The sequence below is a fragment of the Neovison vison genome, chromosome 1, assembly GCF_020171115.1.
Source record: "Neovison vison isolate M4711 chromosome 1, ASM_NN_V1, whole genome shotgun sequence".
NCBI classification, from domain to species: domain Eukaryota; kingdom Metazoa; phylum Chordata; class Mammalia; order Carnivora; family Mustelidae; genus Neogale; species Neogale vison.
The window spans coordinates 148,234,399-148,259,449 of record NC_058091.1 but is presented as its reverse complement, the minus strand read 5'-3'; the positions used below and the strand labels follow the sequence as shown (position 1 = coordinate 148,259,449).

Genomic DNA, 25,051 nt, shown 5'->3' with positions numbered 1-25,051 from the left:
GAGACAGGAGATTGGCCGGAAAAGACCATTAGAAGGAAGGTTTTAAAATCAAAGAAACTGTAAAGAAAAATAACTTTTCTTCCAGTATATTCTCCATTGATATTTTTTCCCCATTGGAAAGAGACCTCACAGAGAGGTCTCTCTTAGGCAGTTCCTTCCTGGTGTGACACCAGCAAAGAGAAGGGGGACAGACATCTCCTGGGGATAGGTGGAGGCAAGGAAGGTTCGGCGGGACCGACTCTTTGCCTCAGTTGGCCCCTTTAGACAGAGGTTGGCCCTAAAGGCTGCTGTCGCTGCTCCTTCCTGCGAGGCCCCACGTGCACGGCCGAGTTCATGGGGACGGAGGCCGCGGGGGGACAGAGAATCGACAGGAATTCCTTATTTTGCAAAGGTAAACAGCCGGGAAAAGATGCGAGTGTAAGGAAGATCAGGGAGGTGGCAGCTGTCGGGCTGCCTCTGGACAGACAAGCCTCCTCCCTATGCGTCGTGGCTGCGCGTGGAGGCTGGAGAGAAATCACTGCCAAGTGGGGAAAAGTCCTCAAACCAACCCAGAAGATCATCTTCAGATGTGGACCCATTTCCGAGCGTGTAGCTGGTCTCCTCCGCGTACGTGACAGCTCACTTGCAGTCATCGCGTGCGCCGTCGGGGGCGCAGACCAAACCTGAGAAAGCGGGTGCGCAGCCTCGCCGGCAGGTGCACGAAGGCCGGCGGCCGCGCAGAGTCGCACTGGGTGCCGGTCCTCGCCGCCGCCGGGAGGGAGGGTTCCCGATAAAGGCGAGGGACCAAGCACAGACCCGACGGGAGCACCGCCCGCGTCTCGCTGCTGCAGCCCGCCGAGCCTCTGGCCGCGCTGCGCATGACTCCATTTCTCCCCAGAAGCTTCTTTAACGCGCCCAGATAGGAGTGTCTTCCGAGCGTCACTAAAAACAGCACACACAGTTCGAAAACCTCAGCGTGCCCTTTCCCGAACACACCTGCCTGGCCCCCACGCTGCTTTTCCTCGGTAGGGTCTTCCTAGTCGTTGTACGGTTTTCATTAAAAGCAAAGCCAGACGAAAACACACAGCCGTCTGGTTGAGCCTGGCAACGTCTGAGGGCTCGACTCTGACCGCTGGCACCTCGGGGTTACAGGTAGAGTTAGACAGGCAGAAGGCCGAAGCAGCCCGCCTGGCCCGTACGGGGCTCGAACCCGCAACCTTGGCGTTATTAGCACCACGCTCTAACCAGCTGAGCCAACCGGCCACCCTCCGTGGAAGCCGCTTTTTTTTAGAAAAAGTAAGTTCCTCTACATTTTTGTTTGACACTAAAAGGAATTTCTTCTTACTGCTCCCCCTCCTTCTAAGGGAACCATTAAAGCACATTCACGGACTGTAACGAGGAGTCTACATTTTCCAGTTCTTCGGATTTGGAGAAGAAAATCCACGGAGAAACTTGTGTGCAGAGGCCGAGTCATTTGTGGAGGGTGCACTGCAGCCGGATTTTCAGTCGTTGGTGAAGGGCGTGCCCCTTCCTAGAAGCGCGTCTGCAGCACTGGACGACAAATTGCACGCTGGTCTTTCGTGACTTGTAACTTAATGACCCGTTAAGTTCAGGCTGTTTCCAGGCGAGGAAGCGAAGAGGAGCGGAGGAGGAAAGGATCCGGAGCCCCGGGGTCGCGGAAGACCCGCAGACACCTGCCCTGACGTCATCAGCCATGCGGTCCGCGGCTGGACGGCTTGTCGCACGCTAAGTCGGGGTGACTTATTGTCCTGTTAGGCCGGGGGAGGTTGGCAGAGGGCGAGGTGGTAGCGGCGCCCCGCTGAGCTTTCAGGTTCTCGCCCAAGGGCCCAGAGGTTGCGGGGTGCGAGCCGAGGGACCCCCGCCCCGGGCAGCGGAGGCCGGAGTCGGAGAGGAGCCCCGGCGGTGCCCAGCGAGCCTACTGGCTTCCTCCCCCGGAGACAGGTGGGAGGCGTCCCTACTGTTAGTTCACTTGTAACTTTCCAACTTTCTTGCTGACCCACGCCTAGTCGGTTGCCCGCGAATACTTGTTTTCGGAGCCAACTGCATCAGCAGGTAATGACGTTGTTGATTTGAAAGCCGACGCGGGCGCGGGAGAGAAGCTTGAGCCTCCAGCGTCCACAGTTCAAGGTCGAGGGCGGAGTCTCCGCGTATCTTCCACCCGGCATTCTTCCAGTCTGCGGGGCTCTCGTCCGCGGCCCAGGGCTTCCGAGCCTCGACCGCACACGAAGGGACGCTCTCCGACGTGGCCTCTGCAGGCTGCGTCCTCCTTGTCGCCGCGGTGAACTGCCTCCCCAACCGTGTCCCGGACCCCGGGGTCCTCAGGCAAGGCCACCAGGACGCACCTCGCTTGGGTCCGGGGCTTGCAACCCCAAAACGATTACTCTTGGCTCCTTCCTCCCCTGGACAAACGGAGTTTCCCGGGTGGCAGACCTCCCCGACTTTTCCGACTCCGCCCTAGGATGTCCGGGAGGATTACGCACGCCGATCACTCGCTCTCCTAGAAAAACCAGCACCTGACCAGTTGGCAAAACCCAAGATGTGGGTCTGTTGTCCTCAGCCCCACCTGCACCTACCTCCCGGGTAGACTGAGAGGGCTCCAGATCCCCGGAACTGTGTTTTTCCGGAGCCTACTTTTGAATGAAATATTGATTATGAACCGTTACTAGTAGTGATTCCAGATCAATAGAAGGGCTCATTAAAAGATCCGTCCTTAACATTACACTATGATACAGAAGGAATCTCCACCGATCTTAGACTCCAACTTCTCCCAAACCCTCCTCGGAGGCCACCAGAGCGCTGGGTTTCTTGTATATCCTCCCCAAAATATTCCACAGGTCCTCTCGCATACCTTTAAATACCTCCACCTACATTGCTGCCAATACACAAGGGAACATCTACCGTAAATGCAAGAAGATTTCAAATTATGTGTGTTATATTCCAGATTAGAGTCTATGAATTATCCAACACTGTCTCAGGAAAAATAATAGTATTAAGAATCTCTATTACATTTTACAGCATGTGCATATGCATAAATACCACCACACGGAATCTTAGTAAATACTCTTAAAATTCAGTTTATGTTTACATTTATTCCTGCCACTAGGGCTGTCCCCGCAGCTGAAAACCAAATGCTGTGTAAGACAGGCAAAACTTTTTACAGGATGCAAAGTGCTGACAATAATGCAAGGTTCTGGAAGGCCCAGCACGAAGTGAAGGCAGGAAGAGAGGTAATAAAGTGAAGAGTTGAAAGTGCCCATACCCTGATTCTTACAGATGCATTTAAGAACACTAAGGGCTCTGAAAAAGGCATTGGGGAGGTTTTCTTTACCTCAAGGGATTGCTGGAAGCAATTAGGTGTATGGACAGAGAATTGTATTTTGCCAAAGAATTTACAAACGCCCGTTCTGTGATAATGGTAAATATGCCTGTAGCTCCTTTCCACATACCCGCACTGTGGACTCAACTTATTTAAAGGTGATTGACATACAGTATGGGTGGGTAGTCAACGGTTTACTCATTGTCAATCAGCAATGAAAAAGTCAATATTTGCAAAAGGACCAACATCCTCTGCCGAGACCCGGGATCGAACCAGGGACCTTTAGATCTTCAGTCTAACGCTCTCCCAACTGAGCTATCTCGGCCAGCCCACAGGGTGTTTCTCGTCAATTACTTTTAAATAACCTTTTCTGAAAAGCCTATTTCCTTTTTTGGATGTACATTTCAGGAAAAGCAAAGTCTTTGTCTTGTTTTCTGCAAATGTAACATTTTGCCCATTTCAAGAATAAATATACCAACATAAAAATTAGGCAATGGGGAAACATACTGGAAGTTTCCTAAGTACTATAGGAAGAACAAAAAAAACAGTGATGATGAACATTTTATATATAGTTTCTAAGGATATGAATTACTTGCGGTGTAATGATTTAAATCTTCCTGCTGGAGGAATTCAAGACAACACCATTTGGAAAAAATTCTAGTTCAAACCACAGGTTTTTTTTAATTATTATTATTTCAGTTGTTTTTATTCCTTTCCCCTTTCATTCTATTAAGGTATAAATTAATACAGCAAAGTATGCATATCTTAAGCACACAGGTAATAATTTTTACAAATTTACATTCCCGTGTAACTGCCTTGGCTCCCTCAGGACCCTCTTCTATGCTGTTCTCCCAAAGTTAGCCACTGGTCTGAATTCTCACTTGTGTGCTGTCATTTATTTTGTAACTTCGTATACATTAAGTCAAATTGCATCTGCATTCTTCTGTCTGGCTTCTTTCACTCAATATTGCCTTTAAGATTCATCGGTGTTTTTTAGCTGTGAAAACAGTTTCTTCCTTTCCATCAGCTTCCATTTGGTCACACCACAATGTACTTGTCCATTTTAATGCTGACGGGCGCTTGGTTTCCAGTTCTAGGTTACAAAGATCATGGAACATTTTCGTGCAAATTTTAGGTGAACATAAACACTCATCTATCTGATAAATAGATATATACATATATACATAGGTACCTGGATATGCAGATATGTGTATGAAATTGCTGGGTCACATATGCTGAACTTTATTAGGTGTTGCTAAACAGTTTTCCAAAATGCATGTATTAGTGTACCCTCTTAACAATGATGTGCGAGGCTTCTGGTCACTCCACAGACCAGCCAATACTGATATTGTCAACCATTTTCATTGTGGCTCTTCAGGCCAGGATGTAGGGGGGTTTCTTTGTGAATTTAACTTGTATTTTTTGATGACTAAGGATACTAATTATTAACAGGGAAGAGAGTAAGATATTTTTGGTGTTTCTTTACGTTTTTTCAAACATTTACATTTTAGGAGTATCTATTATTTGGGTAATTGAAAAAAATAATATTTTAGCATATCTTATATCAAAAAATACATGAAATATTTGCAGTCAACAAACCCTACCTCCTATGTAATGCAAAACGTTATAGTATTTAGGTGTGGACAAGGCCAAACACAAATCTTTCCTCATTTGCTCAAACATGCTGATAAGGCCAAACACAGATCCTTCCCCTTTCACTCTTAGCCAAGTTCTTATTCTTTGTCTCATGAGTGATTAGCTAAGATGAGAGCTGTTTGTCCCCGTGTTTCCCCTAGTTCAATGATTCGAGAAAGACTCACAGGACTCTGCATATAGTTGTCCTCGCAGCTATTATTTATTATAGCAAAAGGATACAAAGCAGAGTCAGCAAAAGGAAAAGACACACGGAATGAAGTCTGGAGGAAACCAGGTGCAAGTCACACAGGATGGGCTTAATTCCTTCAATGCAAAATCGTGACAACACATGGAAAACGTCCACCAGGGAAGTTCACTAAAGATTTGGTATCCAAGATACTTGGGGGAGGCTGCCTAGCATATATCAAAAATCCAGACCAAGAAAGCAAGCAGGTGTTCAGCACAAACCATATGGTTTGCATGAACAGTGTAGGCAGTGAGCCACTCCTGTCATCTGGGAAATGGTGGGAACTCTCTTAAAATGTAAGCTCCCAGATGCCAGCCAAGGGCCCATCTTGCCAGCAGGCCTTGCCAAGGAGAATAGTCTCAGGCCTGCTATGCCAACTTTTTCTGCACAATCCCCTTGAGAGTAGCTAGACACCCAAATGAACACTTCAAATTCATAGGACTGAAGCTTCTCCAATGCAAAACAATTCCAAATAACCTCATCTGGAAGTTGTGATCCCTGTGAAAGTCTACGGCAGGCTACCCTGCAGAGAGCACTCTGATCCTTCAGTCTGGGGTGTTCTCCCGATCGCAAGAGCCTAACTAAAGTCAGTGTCCTCGTTTACCTGGTTTTTGTCTTTGACAGGTTGGTGTCCTGAGTCACGCAGGAGTAAAAACCCACCTGAGACACCCACCTCATCCGCCCAGACAGAGTCCTCCCAAGCCTGCTGTGCTCCTTTCCTCGTGGGACCCTACAGGAAGCCCAGCCCCTCATCCAGGTACTCCCGACAGGCGTCCGTGGTAGCTTAGTAAGGATTTCATTGCACTTCTTGGTTTGAGAATTCTTTTGGTTTGGTTTTGTTGCTGGCTTTTGTTTAAACTTGGTATCATGGGTCTCTCCAAGTCTACCCCTAAACCCCTTCAAAAGCCCCCACCATGACGTGCTTTGGCAGTACAGTAACAATTCAGTTCATTTCCCCAAAAAATGGCAGAATTCAACTCCTAGAACCATCTCTTCATTATGTCCTTATCTAAGATAAGAAAGTCTTTCCACTTCTGAAACAGCTAAGGTTATTTATAATCATATTACCTCTTATGTTGACCTTTTAAAATGACTTTATCCTTTAGAGCATTTTAAATTTACATAAAAATTGTATGGAAAGCACTAGGTTCCCATATCCTCTCTTCTCCCAACTTCAGAGATTTCCCTATTATTAATGTCTTGTGATACGTTCATTACGATGGGTGAACCAAGATTACTACCTAAAGCCCCCAGTTTACCTTAGGATCTACTCTGCGTTGCACAGTTCGATGGATTTGCATAATGCATTAGTTGAATGACTAGTAGGCATTGCGATGTAGCATGAGGCTACTATTGACCTTCTGATGACGTGTCAGAAGGAGGATTATCAGGTCTCCGTGGACCACCAGCAACTGAAACTGTCAAAAGTGAAGCCGTGTGTAAGGGGGGGATTACTGTGCAGACGGTCCCTGACTTACAATGGTTCAACTGACAGTGGTGAAAAGCAATACACATTCAGTAGAAATCGTACTTGACTTTGGATCTCCCAGGCTGTGATGTGGGTGGGATCCTCTCTGGTGACGCCAGGCAGTGAGCCGCAGCTCCCGGTCAGCTACGGGATCACTAGGGCCAACCACCTACTCACTTACTAAAAACCATTCTGTCCCCACACAGCCATCCTGTTTCCACTTTCAGTACAGTGTTCAGTGAACTGTGTGAGATGCTTAACACGTTATTACAAAATAAGCTTTGTGTTAGATTACTGCCCAGCTCGAGGCTCATGTAAGCATCCTGAGCACATTTAAGTTGGGTGAAAACAAGCTACCGTGTTCTGTAGGTTAGGGTATTAAATGCATTTTTGACTTGTAGTATTTTCAATTTATGATGGGTTTATGGGGCCATAACCCCATTGTAAGTCAAGAGAGATCTGTATTTGTAAATATTTTCTATTCATTTCCCTTGTTCGTTGTTTTATATTTTGTCTTCCAGCCCGTTTCTGCCTTCTCTGTCCTTAACATTGTCCATGATTCTCACCAGCTGTGAGTCTCTGCTTCTCTGAATCATTCGCTCTGCCCCTCTCTCCAGGTTCTGGGTCAGCAAGCTGCCCTGTGACCTCAATATTTGGATATAGCTAAGGAGAGTTACTGATTTTCAGACTATTCAGCTTTTCTCTTGTTCTGAGGAGGAGAGTGGTGAGTCCCAAGCTTTTCACATGTGGAAGCACAAATGGAAAGTCGTCTGTCACTTGGATACATAGGCAGCTACATATTGTTTCTCAGTAACTTGTGATCCTACTTAGTTAGCTGTTTACTATTTACTAGTTTGCTATTACTATTTATTATTTACTAGTTTGATATTTTTTCTCCTCAAATCAAATCCTTATGACATTTGCACCTAAAACCGGCTGAGATTTCCCAGTGGGCTCCTAGAAAATCAGTAAAGACTTGCTCTTTAATATTGTAAAAAGAAAGGTGTTAGAAATAATTAAATTTGCTGTGTTACTATCGATCAGTTTCCTTAGAAGCATTGTTAAATCAGAAGAGAGTGTAGCCTTCCCCCTGAGTCCGTCAAACAGCAAAGTGTGAGGGCAGAGTCCCCTAGACTTCCCTCACTTCTGACATTATTTGCAAGTTTTGAGGTTTCCCAAAAATACCTTTGGTTTGGATAATTTGCTAGAAGGTGTCACAGAACTCCTCAAAGCTGTTATACTTACTGGTTATAGCTTATTACAAGGAAAAGACACAGGTTAAAATCTGCCAAAAGAAAGTACACATAAAGCAGACCCTGGCAGAGTTCCACAATGACACTCCTGTTGTCCTCGGGGCCAGTTACCCTTGTGTGACAAGGCACAGAGTATTGTCAGTTTGAGAAGCTCGCCTAAACTTCCATGTCCAGAGTTTTTATTGGAGTTTCATTATATCAGCCTTAGCCCTTGATGTCCCGTGTGCTTGAACTCACTCTCTGGGCTGACTGATAGGGTAACAGAGCCCTTACCCTAAATCACAGGGTTGGTCTTTCTGACATGACTTCTGCATGTGGCCATATCCACCCTAAAAAGATATCTGTTAGGTACGACGTGGATTATCTCCCAAGAGCTGAAGCAAGGGCCAGGCCTCTCTTTTTCGCCAGGTGGGAAGGGATGGGCTCCTTTCCACACACTCAGCTAGAATGGTATCTGGCAAAGAAGAGAATGGAAGTCATGCTTTTTTTTTAGAAACTAATAACATCGGTAAAATAAAGGAAATGTTCACCCTTGTGGGGGGTGGCGGGCAGGGGCCTGCCCCTGGGCTCCCATGGAGGCTCTCCTCTAACATTTACCCAGGTCAGAATGACTCGGCAAAACTGCAGAGCAAGGGCTCTATTTCTGCCCCAGCACTTTGTACAACTATTTCCTTACAGAGAATAACCAAAAAGGAGCTTTCCAAGCATTAAGATAAGAAAAATTTTTAAACCTTCCTGGTTCCTGTTAAAGTCATACTGCCTTGCACATGCTGAAAACACAAGATGAAGTCTGTAACTTTCTGGAATGTTCAGCATGATGATTTGTAACTTTAAAAATGTAAAAAAACATATATAACCCTGTACGAGATGTTCTATCCCTGGAGCACTCTTCTTTGTGAAGATTGTGTATCCTGGGCAGCTGACCTAACTTGGACTCAGATAAAAGTCTCTTCTTTGCTCTTTAAAAATCGGACCAGGGAGGACCTTTATACCTATGGATATCTGGAATCACAGGAACGTATTACCTAGGCAAAAAAATAAAAATTAACAGAATTGTTACATGAAATAGAATTTGGAGGTGACAAAAGACACAAAAGTAGGCCATATTTGTAATGGGTAAATCCGCTTGAGGAGGTTTTTAAGGATCTGGGTCTTTTCAGTCTGCACCAGAAGTAGAAATGGAAGCCAGGGGAAATAAACAAATAGTAAAGAGACCCAAAGGGCCAAAATTGGAAGAAATGTTTCTTGTGAAACAATTTAAAATTGTATCACTCCATAAATAGTTTTTTTTAAAATGACTGGACAGAGGGCTCCTGAGTGGTGCAGCTGGTTAAGCGGAGGACTCTTGGTTTCCCTCAGGTCATGATCTTGGGGTCTGGGGTTGGGAAATTTTTAAAAGTAGGCCATCTGGCCCTTTCTGATGGCAGTGTGAGGTCTAGGGGTGGAGGGTTGTTACTTTACAAGGGACCTAAACCAATTCTCCTTGTCAGCCAAGCATATATATTAATCCTCATTTAGCAGAAGCAAATGTCAACTCTAGAAAAGCCTTGAGTTGTAGTGTTTGGAATACCCAGTATTTTCACCTGGAACAATCAAAAGAAACACTTTTTTTTTTTTCCTCCTCCTCATTCCTATCCAAACCACCTCATTTTTTCCTCCTTTCTTTGCTGTCTTCTTCTTCTCCCCCCAAAGTTCTGCGTTTATGCCACTGCACCATTTTGAGACTCTATGGATATTTTTAAATATTTTCTACATGTCACATAATGGACTATGTAATTAAAAGTTTTTTTAAAAAGTCATGGTAATTGTCCTCGGTAAGCAAACTAGCAGAAAAGACAATTGTGTATATAAATACATCTTTTTTACAATGAGGTAAATGCAGACTTGATACTACAAATGATCCATGAGTAAGAAGGAAGAAACCATCAGATTTTTTTCCTGGAATGCACAGCAATCCCGTCCTGTACATCGAAGAATAGCATTCTAGGTAGAGAAAGGAGTCAAACAAGCCTCCTGTTTTTGTATCTGCACTAGCAAATCCCTTCTTTGACCTTTGACTTTACATTCTTTAGTGAAAGAAACTGCCAGACAAAATACAACTCTTGTTAGTAGTATTCATTACTCAGTATCTATGTTTAACCTTCATTTTCCTAAAATAAGTGAATTAAGTCAGTAAAACAAAAGAAACTCTCACCTCAAGGGGTTTGTGGGGGGAGGGTGGGGGGGACATAGAGGGAGCAAAGGAACAGAGGCCTCCCTGAGACCACAGGGAGAGAAAGTTTACTGAGAGGGACAGTCAGGAATTGAGTGGGATACTAAAGAAACGAAAGCAGTTAAAATATAGTCCTTGTCCCACCTCCCCCTTGCCCCCTCCCCCCCAACTGCAGGAGCTTCTGATCCAGTAAGTGAGGGAGGAAAGCAAAGAGAAGCCTGAGCTAATGCCTGAGGGGGGGGGGGCTGGCCCAGCAGGCAAAGCTCACAGGGGAGCAAAGGGATGGGGGTGGGTAATACAGGCCCGTGGTCTCCGGGGCAGAAGTGAAGAGAAAGAGAAAAGAGCCAGGGCAAAATGAGGGTATTTATCAAGAACCGAGGCCTTTGGGAACATGAGCAGGGAAATGCTGATAGACATTAGGAGGTAGGAGAGAATGAGGAGGACTCGGTAACAGGTGAACACAGGGACACAGAGAAGAAGGAATCAAAAATGAATCCCTTGCAGAGATGAGCACAGCATTATACTAAGTAAAAGTCTAACGCAGAAGGCCACAGACTGTATGGCCCCATTTACTCAAAATTCTAGAAAAGGCAACAGAATAGCAATGGAAAGCACATCAGTGGTGGCCAGGTAAGGCGCGCCAGGAAGGACGGATCCCACAAGCGAAGGAGGAGACTGGGGGGAGGGTGCTGTTCTTCGTCTCATACAGGGTTTGTGATGACCCGGACCAAGCAGGGTCTCCTCACAGATGGGCCCGGGATAAGCCCCAGAAGCCGGGAATGTGCTGCCTCGCAGAGCGAAAGGGACTTTGCAGACAAGCTAAACGTAAGGATCTGGAAATAGGGAGGTCATTACGCAGGGGGTCCGATATAATGACAGGGTCCTTTGAAAGATGGAAGAGAGGCAACAGAAAATGTGGAACAGATGGAAAATGTGGCAACAGAAGCAAAGACCAGAGTCCTTCACTAGCCGACTTGGGAGGCAGAAGGTGACTAAGAGCCAGGGAATGTGGGCAGGCTCTAGAAGGCGGAACAGGCGAGAGAAAGGACTCTTGCCCAGAGCATCCAGAAGACCACGGCCCAGCCAGCAGCCTGATTTCAGTGCGGGAAAGTCACTTTAGGCCCCGGCCTATAGAACCCTAAGACAACAATTTTGTGCTGTTTTAAGCCACGAAGTTGGTGAAACTTACTAAAAAGGAGACATGAGAAAACTCCAGTGCTGTTTTCTGTTTTGAACAACGCCACAGAAGCTGGTGTGATCAGAGTCATTGCAGGGTTGTCACATCAGGCCATGGAAGCTAGGGACAGCCTAGTCCCTGCAGGTCAGAGACTCCTAGAGCAAGCAGCATTTACCCCTGGCGATACTTCTTTGTGCCTCTGACAAGTTTACTGTCACATTGTTTCCTCACATGCCGCTTGGTCAGGCCTTAACTGGGATCATAAATAACATCGCATCAGGTGTTAGCTTTATGAAAATGATGGGATCGTGTCTTCTGTTGAAACACGTGCTGGTATGAGGCCTTTTTCTCCTTGCTCTCTGAGGGTGCTTCTGGGGACACACCCACAGAGAGGTCTTTGCCATGGTTCTTCCCTCTGTCCCCACAGGTCTTGGACTGTGTGTATCCACGACCTTCTTCCTGCCCTCCAGGCCACTGCTGAAATGCCACCTGCCAGAGAGGGGGCCTTCCCTAACAGCTCCACCTAATACAGCACCCAGACATACCTTGGGATCTCCTCTACCCCCATCCTGTTTTTAGTTTGCTCTATAAAACTGCATCTACTTATGTATTTACTTTTAGCTGTCACTGTGGATTCCTCCCAACTAGAACTTACCTTCCAAGCCCAGAGACTTCCTCTTTCTCAGTCACTGCAGTGACCTTGCCTTGAAACACACCTGGCAGGAAACGTGGCGTTACATGTTTGTTACATGACCGCATTGGAGAAAGCACAGGAGAGGGAGTGGCTTGAAGTTTGATGGTTTTCTCACATGTTGCTGTGACAGACCTACAGGATTTCGGTCAGAAGAGCAGGTTGGTCTACAGGACGCCTGGCTCGGGGTTCAAAGGGAAAGACAGGGTGGCGGGGGGCGGGGAGAAATGGTACCCGGTCATCAGTATCTACAGAGAGGTCATGATCAAGGGCATGAATGTAATACAGAGAATGTGTATATAATCAGGAGGACAGAACTGTCAGGAATATCATACTGAAGGAACAGAAGAGGAGAGCCCCAGAGACAGAATAAATCCGGGAGAGACTGGATCCAAGCAGAGTAACCTTGAATCATCCAGGGCAGATCCAGCGTCAGAATGAATGTAGTTGCCCAAATAGGACTTGTTTTATTTTCTGATGAAAATACATACCCAGCCACCCCACCCGATGTTTGACTGCTGGAGGCTGGCTGGTGAGACTCAAGTCACAGTAAGATTTCACAGGTGGAATTCAGCAACCTCACCGCGCCCTGTGGCATCCGAGCGAAGTTGCTCTTTCCCGGTTCCGGGGCGGCTTCCCCACCTCCCCGAGCTCTGGTCGCTGACCCCAGAGCTGACCCCTGGAGGTGGCCCGGGGAGCTGACCCAGGAGATGACCCCAGAGCTGACCAAACCACCGCAGAGCTCAGGACCCCGGTTTTCCGCTCCCCTGCGCAGTTCCCTAGGAGCTGAGAACTCCTTTAAAGAAAGCAGCGGGTAACGGCTGAGGGCTTCCTCTGAAGGTGTGCAATGTCTGTACCGTCTCAGGTGGAGGAGAACTTCCTTGGGTAAATTCCATTTGCCTCCTCTGGTCTGTGGTTTCTTCCGGTTCGAAAACTACCCAAAGCCCTCCTTCATCGTGGGAATATCCGCGGTCTCAGCATGGAAAATAAAATGCCCTCCTTCCAGCTTTTTCTTCGAAGAGGAGGGGGGAAAATACATTAGACTAAGAAGCTGAAATCGCGCTTTCTGCCCGTGGACGCCGCGGAGTAAGCTTCGTTAAAGTCTCCCCTCCCACCGCCATCATGTCTAAGTCAGAGTCTCCCAAAGAGCCTGAACAGCTGCGGAAGCTCTTCATCGGAGGTCTGAGCTTTGAAACGACCGATGAGAGTCTGAGGAGCCATTTTGAGCAATGGGGAACACTTACGGACTGTGTGGTCATGAGAGATCCGAACACCAGGCGCTCCAGAGGCTTCGGGTTTGTCACATATGCCCCTGTGGAGGAGGTGGATGCAGCCATGAATGCGAGGCCACACAAGGTGGATGGAAGAGTTGTGGAACCAAAGAGGGCTGTCTCAAGAGAAGATTCAAGAAGATCTGGTGCCCACTTAACTGTGAAAAAGATTTTTGTTGGTGGCATTAAAGAAGACACTGAAGTACATCATCTAAGAGATTATTTCGAACAGTATGGGAAAATCGAAGTGATTGAGATCATGACTGACCGAAGCAGTGGCAAAAAGAGGGGTTTTGCTTTTGTAACATTTGATGACCATGATTCTGTAGACAAGATTGTCATTCAAAAATACCATACTGTGAATGGCCACAGCTGTAAAGTAAGGAAAGCACTCTCTAAGCCAGAGATGGCTAGTGCTTCATCCAGCCAAAGAGGTTGAAGTGGTTCTGGAAACTTTGGTGGTGGTCGTGGAGGTGGTTTTGGTGGGAATGACCACTTTGGTCGCGGAGGAAACTTCAGTGGTCGAGGTGGCTTTGGTGGCAGTCGAGGTGGTGGTGGATATGGTGGCAGTGGGGATGGCTATAATGGATTTGGTAATGATGGAAGCAACTATGGAGGTGGCGGAAGCTATAATGATTTTGGCAATTACAACAATCAATCCTCAAATATTGGACCCATGAAAGGAGGCAATTTTGGAGGCAGAAGCTCTGGCCCTTATGGTGGTGGAGGCCAGTACTTCGCCAAACCACGAAACCAAGGTGGCTATGGTGGTTCCAGCAGCAGCAGCAGCTATGGCAGTGGCAGAAGGTTTTAATTACTGCCAGGAAACAAAGCTTAACAGGAGAGGAGAGCCAGAGAAGTGACAGGGAAACTACAGGTTACAACAGATTTGTGAACTCAGCCAAGCACAGTGGTGGCAGGGCCTAGCTGCTACAAAGAAGACATGTTTTAGACAATACTCATGTGTATGGGCAAAAAAACTCAAGGACTGTATTTGTGACTAATTGTATAACAGGTTATTTTAGTTTCTGTTCTGTGGAAAGTGTAAAGCATTCCAACAAAGGGTTTTAATGTAGTTTTTTTTTGCACCCATGCTGTTGATTGCTAAATGTAATAGTCTGATCATGACGCTGAATAAATGTGTCTTTAAAAAAAAAAAGAAAGAAAGAAAAAGAATCTGAAATCGCAAAGGGAAGAAAACATGCTCCAGGTGAGGCTCGAACTCACAACCTCGGCATCACCCGCACATATACTGCTGTATAAGTACCGCGCGCTAACCGATTGCGCCACTGGAGCATGCTTTCCCCGCGGCGCCGGCGCGCGCTCTACGGAGCCTCGGGCCAGGGCGCGCCCGTCCCCGCGCCGCAGCGGAAGCGCGCCGAGCCCCGGGACCGCCCCCCGCACCTGCCGCCCGCGGGGCTGCGGAGCCGAGCCGGGGCTGTCTGCACGCCTCCCTCCCCGCGACCGGGCAGAGCGCAGTGCTTCTTCCCCCCAGGCCACGGGCGACCCGGGCCGCGTCCTTTAGGCGCCCGGAGCAACGGCGGAGGAGCGAGCGCGCGCGGACTCCGGCTCCCGCCGCCTTCGCCGCAAGAAGGGAAACGCGTCCGTGGAAGGCGCCAGCCGTGTGGCCGAGGCGCGGCGGCTCGGGGATGCTCCCAGAGGCCCCGGGACCCCGGGAGCCGAGTCCGCCAGCGGACCCGGGCGGCACCCCGCAGCTGCGCCTCCCGTCGCCCTTGTACTCCCGGGCCTGCATGAAAGCCGCGACCCGAGGCAGAGCCGGCTGCTCGGCCACGAGCTGCAAGCAACCTACCGGATCGTGACCTCTCCTCGTTCGTGCCGCCGGTCACCGCGGCCAAGGCGGTGTCCACACCCCCCCCCCCGCGCCCCTGCACCTGTCTCGGTCTCGTCGCCGCGCCCGCCCCTGATCCTCGCCCCCTCCCCGGGGCCTCTCGGGAGAAAGGCCAGTTGTGGGCATTTCTCCGTTGGCTTGCTTAGTTGTCTGATTCGGGCCTGGGGACACGGCAGCTGTCAAAGCGCATACACCTAAGATCCGAAGCCTTTTGGCTTTTATGGAGTAATTCCCGTGAACTGGAAGGAGATAGCCTGCCTGTTCTTGAACACATAGTGCCTACCAAACAGGACTGGGAGTGACAGACCAGCCCTACCTGGAAGGAGAAGCTCTCGCCTTCCAGACACACGGAGAGTGGGGCAGAGGAGGGAAGAGGTCTCCGCCCCTTTCGCCGCTGTACGGACATCTTTCCGAGTATTAACGCCCTAACGTGACGAGCAGCGAGAAGCGCCATAAGCTGGATGGCCGCCGCACCGGAGTGTTTCCTCCAACATCCCCATCACACAGTCCTGGAGAGAGACCGAGGGCGCCTGGACCTCTAGAGATCATTCCGTCTAAATAAGAACCCTGGCAGTTACCCGCTGGACAGAGCTTACCGAGGCCAGGCACCATTCGAAGTGAGTTATGTAAATCTCTAACAGCACTCACGGGCCTATGCTCCAAATCCGGATCTGGATAGGAGTCAGTATCTAGGGAATTATTGTTCTTAAGGGATGAAACTTACCATGACTCGAAGTGTCACTGGGGATTAAACTGACTTTCATCAGAGAAGACACGTCTGTCACACAACGTGGGCATTAGGGCATGAAATCGTGTTCACGGAGGAAAAAGCGGAGAGCTAAATGCTTGGAATAGTTAATGTTAAAAAAAGAATAACCATCTCTGACCTCCATCTACTCTTCTAGGGAAGCCTGTCCTGTATGGACCACATCACTGGCCCCCTGCCCTCTGCCTTCAGCTGGATTTTCATGGTGGAAGCACTAGGAGATCAGAATGAGAGAGGACACAGAAGTTGGAGTGTTCGTTTTTCTGCATTCTTTTCTGGGGGTCAACACGGCCTAGTTCATCCAAGTGGATCTTTCCTTCTCTTTCCAATAACGGTTTCCTTCCTCTTTCCTTCAGGCCCTTGGGATACTAACCACTTGATATCAGTAGCCCTCTACTCCACCTTTCCCCCCAACCTGCCCACACCTTTTTTAAATAGCCCCTTTCTGAAATCCTTCTAAAAATACCCCATTGCAAAGTTCTCTGTATCCTCTTGATTGCCTGATTGACAGAAACCATGATGGAATTCATAATTATGAATGACTGACCATAGTTTGTGAGATAGTTTATAATATTGTGTTTTGAATGGGGGAGCAATAACATGGGAATAAACATATTTTTGTAATTGATGGGGTTCAGAACACACTACCTCAAAATATGGCAACTTAGCAAATTAAATATTTTAAGCTGAAGGAGTCTGAGAAAATGTGAAAAGCAGGAAGGTCACTCTGACCCGCTCCTGCCTCTCTCCCCTGAAGCAGATCATAAACCTCTCATGTGAGAGGTACCCTGAGGATGCTCAGGTACCAAAGACAAAGGGACTCCAAGAAATTCCTCCAGCTTACTAGACTTACCTTGTATCCTTTGGCCTATCATAGTTCCCCACAACAGTCCTCTCTTGGTCCAACTCAGCTTTAACCACTTCCTTGTGTTTTCATTTCCTTATAAAGGCTCCCACGTCCCATAAACCTCTTATCAAGTAAACATGTATGCTTCCTTCCTGTTAAACTGTGTCAGTTTAATTTTCAGACCCAGCCAGGGACCCTAAGAGAGTCCAGAAAAACTTTTTTCCCTTCCCTACATAATAGTAATACAAATACAGGGAAACCATTGGACCATTGACCTACTCTTCAGGAAGAGGATAGAGATTTGCTAACAACTGAAATGCCCTATTAAAGTCATCTCAGACACTGACTACAGGGAATGCTCAAATTCTCTCTCAAAAAGATGATTCTGAAGATTCCATGATTCAAGGTTCTCATGATTCTGCTCTGGAAAGAATATGATATGGCTGAGCTCCATTTGCGATTTGAGAAAAATGATGTATTTTTGTAACCTGAGAATAATGCCGTTTACCTGTGGGTGTATCTTCTCTCCACAAATCTTTAGGCCATATTAATAACATGAATATGCTAAAATAACATTTTACATATTTATTTATTCATTTTAGAGAGAGCATGAGCAGGGGGAGGGACGGAAGGAGAGGGAGAGACTCCCTGCTGAGCATGAATCCCAGTGTGGATCCCCGGCTCGATCTCAGGACCCTGAGATCATGACCAGAGCCAAAATCAAGAGTCAGTGACTCAAATGACTGAGCCACCTAAGTGCCCATGAAATAGCATTTTAAACATCCCAGGACTTGGCTGCCATGTGCTTCTGGGGCACAAAACTCTCCAACCCCATTTATTCCATGTTTTTAGAACAGTGGTTTCCCAGAGGAACTGGAAAATTGCCTAAAACCATACCCATGAATAGTCTGACCCCCAGAGATCGAGTTCATTGGTTTGGGATGGATCCCAGAAACCAACATTTTTAAAAAGCTCCAGTTGATTCTAATAATCATAGGCCCTCCCTGTCTTTTAATCTAAGGAATCAAAGAAAAATAAGGAAAACTGTTTGGATCCCTCTCAAGTACTCAGAGTGGAGAAAAGGCTGAAGTTATACATGCATTTGAAAAAAGTCACCCAAAGAATGAATAATTTAAGAGCACCAGTCTAAAAGGAAAGTTGAGGAATTGAAGCAGATGGCCAGGTTTTCTCTGTACACACCCCCGGGTACTTCACAGAATGTGTTAATTAGGCAGAAACTGAAAACAGTCATTAGTATTCTCCAACTTGGAAACTTGTAGGTTGGCAGTGGGAGGTGGGAGCTGCAGCCTGGTGGGGGGGGGTGCGCAATACCTTCTGGCCTGGAAGCCCATCCCCCCCAACACCAATAAGGGGTACTTCCCACAAGGCGGAAGAACTGCCAAACCTCACTCTTCTGCCATCCTCTCTTTAGGATTAAGTTAGGAGAGTCTTAGAGGAAGAATTATCCAGAATGAATAACCTCTGAGAGTAAACCAAACCTTGGGAAGTCACAAAGAACAATGGAAAATAATGTGGAAATATGGGCCAGTGACCAAAAAGATGCCCAGAAAGTCTATGGCCCTCTCCAACACTCTGGAGAGAGCAGCAGCATGTACAAGACCAAAAGAACCCTAAGATCATCTCTCTCTATATCTCTCTGTCTCTCCATTTTCTGCCACTCTCAGCAGAATGGATGTTTTGCATTCTGTTTTCCGTGTCCACAGCTCCTGGATCCAAACCTGACACAGCTGAATCCATGGGTGGTAGCTTGGTCATAGTCTTATGCTCTGGCTGAGGAAACAAAATTAACTTAAAGAGGACAGAAATGAATGACAATGACGATGGTAGAGCAAAGACAAGAAAGTGAGTAAAGAGGTCATTACAGAATTGACAGATGAGAAGCAGCAAGCAAAGTCTCTCCTGCCCTTCCAAACACTGAATGTGCGACAAAAAAAGCTTAGTGAAAGTTTCATAGAATTCACTGGAAAAAGACAAATACCTAAAAGAGAACGGAGATCTAAAGTCAACCTGTCTGCAGTAGAAAAAGAAAATAAGTGAACTAAAAATTAAAACCTCAATAAAAATATTTGGGATAACTGGGTGGCTCAGTCGGTTAAGTGCCTGCCTTTGGCTCAGGTCTTGATGCTGGGGTCCTGGGATCTAGTCCAAGGTCAGGCTCCTTGCTCAGCGGGGAGCCTGCTGTCCCACTCCCTCTGCCCCCTCCCCTGCCATTCCACTCCCCCCTGCTCTATGCAGGCTTTCCCTCTGGACCGTCTGGGTAGGCAGTTAGTTTAGGCTCTCGGGGGATGCCCGGAGGCCGGCAAGGAGGAGGCCACGGCCGGCAGTGGGGAAGGTCAGAAGTCCCGCGACAAGCCGGACCCCACCAGACAGGCCCAAGATGGCGGCGCCACGACCGGAAACCCCTGAGCCAGGGAGGAGGAAACTCCCCAAATCCTGCTCGAACAAGAAATGTTGATCCAAGTACCGAATATTCCACCCTCTTGTTAACTGTCGGTAAGCGAACCCCAAGGCTGCGCTCACATCTGAGAATGTGCTTTCGCTTTAATAAAATTCCCCGCTTGTACCCCTGTGCTCAGATTATTTCCCAGGAGGAGACCCAGAGCCTTAAGCGCCATCTTGGAGGTGGGCTGGGGGCCTCAGGGTCTGAGTCTCCCCAGGTCGCCCGGCAGCGGGCTCTCAGCTACTGTCCTGAATCATCATGCTCAGATGCTACCAGCTGTACAGGCCTAGGAGTGATGCACTTTCTTGCCGCCCCGCGCAGTGGGAGCCGAGCGTCTTTGGCTCACCCAGATGCAAGGTGAGACACAGAACATGAGTATGATGCCGGAAAGACCGTATTAGGGTTTGAAGCCCGTGGCCAAGAAAGAATTCTTGAGAGTCTTTGGTGCGAAATAGATTTACTGATGCACGGAAACAGGACCTGTGGGCAGAAAGAGTGTTGTGGGGGGGGGGGTGATTCTAGACTGTGGGGCTGGGGAGGTAAGGAAAAGGGAGGTTTGGAAAGAGCTTTCATGTATTGAAGAAGACACACAGGACACCAGAGGCTTTGCTCTTTGTGAAGTTCAGGTTGTTTTTCCTTTCAGTAAGGCATTAACAGTGAGACAGTTGGGAGCTTCCTGGGGGAATGTCACACTCCTGCTATCACAGGTCCTTGTCAATGAGCTTTAGGTTTAGAAGAAATTTAACTTTATTTACATTTCCCTCTGCCTCAGCCTCCCCCAATTTTAGGGAGGAAGGGTGATGTTAGGGCTTCAGGAACGGAGTTCTGGGTCTCTGGAAATTAGGCCGTTGGTAAGAAAGCCCTTTCCTTGTAAATCAGTAGGATATTTGTAAACTGAGGGAGACTCAGGTCTGGAAGGATCATGATCTCTACAGATTAGCTGTTTGTTCTTCCTTTAGGGCAACCAGGAGTGCCTGAGGATGTCACACATACCCATGGTGGGGGAGGGGGTTGCAGGGTGTCAGCTTCTGCTTTGTCCTCAACTTGCCTTCTCTTTTCTCATCACCCCTAACCCCCCACACTGTTCTATATATGAACTACTGCGTTATGTAGAAAATATTACACAGCAGGCATCTGGAATAGTACCCAATCTAGAATATATAAAACCCCGTAAAGAAAACTCAAGGAGTTCACCACCACGCCATTCTTCAGGTGCCAAGATCTCCTGATCTTCTTTCTTTTCACATCTTCGTCTCCCATGTAATGCCAAGATTTGTAGACGTACTGGGTGGGATGCTACAGACAGCATCTACATACTCCTTTCTCTCTATTAGTTTTTATATTTTCACTTCTCATCAGCCCCGTGAGTAAGAGTTTACTGTGAAGGTGGGTTCTAGAAGTCAGAATCACTGAAGTCACAGTTTTTAGACTTGACCTCAGGCACCGTGAAGTGGGGATGGGTAACAGGACATCCAGATAGAAGGACATGGAAAACCAAATTTGCTCGTTGGGCCTGTGTATCCCGTGGATGCTTGAGGTCCTTGCCCCTCAGTGCCGCCATCATTGATGCGATGCTTCTCTCTGTCTCTCCCTCTCCCCTACCCCCTCTGCTCTCTGTCTTGGCCTAAAGAAAAATACCACCCCTAAAAATAAACATATGACAACAACAAAAATAACAGCCATTCCCCCAACACAAGTCACATTAATGAGGCATTTAAGATCAAGGATGGATGTCTATTTTGCCAAGTGTGCTACATTTTTATAAATCTAATTCATTTATGTTTCCTAAACCCATATTAAATTTATTTTAATTAAAATTTTTATTAAAATACGATACATTCTTCAACTCATTCAGGAAATATTTACCGACTACTTACTAGGTGCTGAGCATTACTGTAGAAGCTACAGCATATGATCTAGCCACCAGACAAGAACACCTGCGCTCGCTGTCTTACACTCCAGTATGGGATACAGACAGTATAGAGATGGACCACTAAAATACACATCCTATTCTATTTTGGTAAGTATATAAATACATGTTAATAATAAGCAGAAAAGAGACAATGTTGGAGGATACTGAAATGTTAGATGGGATGACCGAAGAAGGCATCACTGAGAAAGTGGAGGGTGCAGACTTCAGAGAAATGAAAACGTGCACTCTGCGGACATTGGTAGTCCGAGCATGCCAGGCAGGGGAGCGACCGGAGCAAGACCCTGACATAGACTATTGGTCCGCTCCCAGAGGAGCAGAAAGTCCACTATGACAGCAGCAGCAGAATCGGGGGAGACCAACAGGAGAGCAGAGAAGCCATGGGGGCCATTCTGGATTCTGTAATCAGGGTGACAGTGCAGCCCTGTTTATGCCTGGAGTTCTGATATGATTATTAATGATGCTCTTTTCATTCAGACAAGTGTCCCTACAGTGGCTAAACTAATCCTGACTCTAGGTTGTGATTGAAACTCAATACAAGTTAGCGCATCTGCTGGCTTCTATTGGCATTAATTGTAAATGGTGGCGCTTCTGTTTTCCTACACCCGAATTTCAGGTATCACCAACAATTTAAAGATGATACAGCAGCTTTATCCCCGTTTTTTATGATGAACTTCCGTTTTAGAATCCCCTGCTTATGTTAGCAATAATTTTCTGGGAATAGAGAATATAGATTTGGCAAATTCATTTCTAGTTCCAGCTTTTGGTGTGAAGGAAACATTCCTTTTGAAAGTATCCACCGATGATGAAAAAAGCAAAGAGCTGGAGGCCCCAGTGAGATTCGAACTCACGACCCCTGGTTTACGAGACCAGTGCTCTAACCCCTGAGCTACGGAGCCCAACTGGAGGGGCCCTCAACTCCGTGCCCTAAAGCTGATTATCTATGCCAAAGTTTCGTTTTCCGTTTTTGTGAGTTCCTGGAAATTTGAAATTGCACCCCCTCCCCTTTCCAATGTCCTCCGTGACAGTTGTCACGTCATAAAGGCTGTCTGGGGACTCGGCCCGGACGCGCGACCGGGCATAGCAGGGAGGCGGGGGTAGGGACGGAAACGGCGCAGGATCTCGCAGGCCTCCGGACCCGAGTCCGCCACAGGTGTCTCAGAACCAACAAGCAGGGCCTTCCTCTCCGCCTCCAGGGCCGGGCGCCGGCTTCCGAGGAAACTGCAGCTATCTTCAACACAGACCCGAGCACCCCGACTACGGGCGCATACCCGCCGCTCAGGAAAGACACTCCGAAAAATAGATGCACGGCGGCGTGGGCCCCGACTCCGAACACGTTCACGTGCTGCCCAGGGCAGGCGACGCGATCCGGCCAGAGCCCGGAGGCCCGCTCCGCAGAGGACCCACAGGCCAAAACAACCGCGGTCACACACAGGCACGACAATGCCCTTGTGACCCGGAGTGTCACAGACGCGCATGATAGGAAAACCAAGCAAACGAAGGAATGGTCGTATTAATGAAGTTGAGAGTGAGGGCCGTGAAGGGGATGTCAGTCTTATCACTTACTCATCACGCTTTCCTGAACTTCCTAGGATTAAAAACCCCCTCCCGCATCCCGGAGGAGCCAGTGTGTTCCAGTTCTCCAAAATCCTAAATTCATCTGTGCAATAAGGGACCCTACCTCCCGAAACTCATCGTCATCACCCGGGTATCAGAGAAGAAGGGGATTGCAGGCCCAAGGAGTGCCAGTTTGCAGTTTTTTTTTTTTTTCAGATTTTATCCCATATTTAGATACCCTGTTCACCTCCTGTTTCTAGCACCTACAGAAAATGTATAACTTCAGTGAAATTCGGGTCTGTTAGGGTTCAGAGGAATCACTTGGACCTTTTTTTTTTTTTTTTTTTTTTTTTTTTTTGGTGTTTTGTGTTTTAATGATCTTAAGTGTGATCTCAGTGGGCTCTCTTTCTTCCTCTACCCACAGAGACAACGGCTTCTGATCCTTGAATGCATTCATTCAGCATAGTGTTTACTAACATGTGGAGCAATGACAGGCGGGGGCTTGTGGAGACACTTCTCTGGTTCACCCGAGTCCTCGGTAGTTGAGACTGTCTAGCACTCAAATCTCTACCAGGTGACATAGCCTGTGACAGGCTATGTTACCTACAGATGCAGTTAAATTGCAAGTGCTTTTGCAGCTCTGCAAAGGCTCTTTAAAAAGAGGGGAGGGGTGGCAAGAACACCGGAAATGAAAAAGAGAATGCAGTTAGCAGGGAGACAGGAAGGACAGGAAGTAGGAGAGGGTAACCACCTGTTCCCACCAAACCACCAAATCTGTGGGTGAAATTCCCAAAGAAGCCTAGAGCCACTCCTCCCCCAGGCCTGAGTCTCTGGTTGTGACTCTGAATTTTGGTCGGGCTTTCCACTTACAAACACCACACTAAGGTACTATATATCCATACATCATGTATCATGTATCATAAGATGATGCTAAGTAATATTTCTCTATATTCAGTTTAGCCTTACCTATGATAACTGTGATTTGAAGACCCAAATGATCCAGAATTCAGTCTCTGTTGGACCTGGCCCTTTGACTCAGTGATGCTAACTTAGACAATGAAATTTTCCCTACTGTTTTATTAATTTCCACATCCTTCCAATGTAGGAAATCTTTGCCCAATTGGAATTTATTTTAGGAAGGGTTTTCAGAACACCCGTTGGATCGATCTCCAAATTTAGGGTTACATTCAAGAGGGGACATCAGGAATCTCAACTGTTCTCCTCTTCTTACCACTTCCCATCTGCTAGTGCCTTCTATTGGCTGAGTCCAGACAGGAGCTAGGGGGCAAGAAAGCCCAAATGATGCTGCCTTCCAGGGCCCAAAAGCAGGGAGAAAATAGCGAATGCTCAGCCCCTGCTATTGTAACTGCAGTGATGGGGTTAGTGTGGGGTTGGTTGAGTCATGACTTTCCATCTTGTATAAACCTTGGATCATAGACAGGTTGAAGCTTGAGCAGCTGATAAGTAATATGTATTTCTAAACAATTTTTGGCATCCCATGTCAGGAGCACAGCCATCGTGAGGAGGAATATGGATCTGGTTGCCACTGCCTGCCATGAAGTGAGGAAGAAGGCATGAAGTACAGCTTCTTTCTAGCAGATGCGTCCCAGGGAGCCTGGCATGGGCAAGGCAGCTCTGTGGTCAGGTAAGTCTTAGGAGGCATCTGGTTCTGGAAAAAATGTGGGACTTCTGGTTGCAGCAATAGCTCAGTTCCTTCCAAACCGCCAATGAAGGCTGCAGTGTAGACGTATTTCCTGGCTCTATTAGTCCTGCTGGAGGGGTAAACAAGTCTGTTTCTCTTGGAGAGTCTTATGATCAATATAAATAATGTTTTGGAAAACTCATTCTGATGATGTGAGCCAAATGAATTACCCTTTTATTTAAAAAAATTTTTTTAAAGAATTTATTTATTTGCCAGAGATAGAGCACACAGGCAGGGGGAGTGGCAGGCAAAGGGAGAAGCAGGCTCCCTGCTGCGCAAGAAGCCCAATGCAGGGACCGATCCCAGGACCCCAGGACCCCAGGACCCCAGGATCATGACCTGAGCTGAAGGCAGATGCTTAACCAGCTGAGCCCTCCAAGCATCCTTGTGTCACCCTTTTAAAATGCACCATGTTACCCTGTGCTTGAATGTTGGGATTCTCCGGCAATACCAGCAATGTGCAAGTTGCCAGTTGGGAAACATCAGCTACTGGCCCACAGAAAGGTAAGCTTGCTCCAGGATATAATTAAATGCAACTTCACTACAAGTAAATCATCAGCAGAACGAAACAAGATGCTTGGTGATACAGTTGACTTACCTCTGGCGAAAATTCCATATCTTGAAACAGAGCAGACTGGTTCCAAACATTTATGGATTGTGCTGGTCGCC

At 47.4% G+C, this 25,051-nt stretch overlaps 1 long non-coding RNA gene, 4 other non-coding genes and 1 pseudogene across 6 annotated transcripts in view; 2 read left to right on the top strand and 4 right to left on the bottom strand.

Annotated features, from left to right (window-relative positions):
* Nucleotides 1-25,051, top strand: part of LOC122914380 — a 61,031-nt gene that overhangs the window by 7,297 nt on the left and 28,683 nt on the right. For both annotated transcript variants that reach the window (XR_006385790.1, XR_006385791.1), the window contains exons 2-4: nucleotides 5,823-5,955; nucleotides 21,074-21,213; nucleotides 24,186-24,325. This is a non-coding gene — a long non-coding RNA (uncharacterized LOC122914380). The remainder of the gene's footprint in view (nucleotides 1-5,822; nucleotides 5,956-21,073; nucleotides 21,214-24,185; nucleotides 24,326-25,051) is intronic.
* Nucleotides 1,169-1,242, bottom strand: TRNAI-AAU. The gene has a single exon. It is a non-coding gene; the product is annotated as a tRNA-Ile (tRNA).
* TRNAF-GAA lies at nucleotides 3,569-3,641 on the bottom strand. Its single transcript has one exon. It is a non-coding gene; the product is annotated as a tRNA-Phe (tRNA).
* Nucleotides 13,101-14,098, top strand: LOC122913705 (annotated as a pseudogene).
* TRNAI-UAU lies at nucleotides 14,473-14,566 on the bottom strand. The gene is made up of 2 exons: nucleotides 14,529-14,566; nucleotides 14,473-14,508 (listed from the first exon to the last, which is right to left on the bottom strand). It is a non-coding gene; the product is annotated as a tRNA-Ile (tRNA).
* TRNAT-CGU lies at nucleotides 21,950-22,022 on the bottom strand. Its single transcript has one exon. It is a non-coding gene; the product is annotated as a tRNA-Thr (tRNA).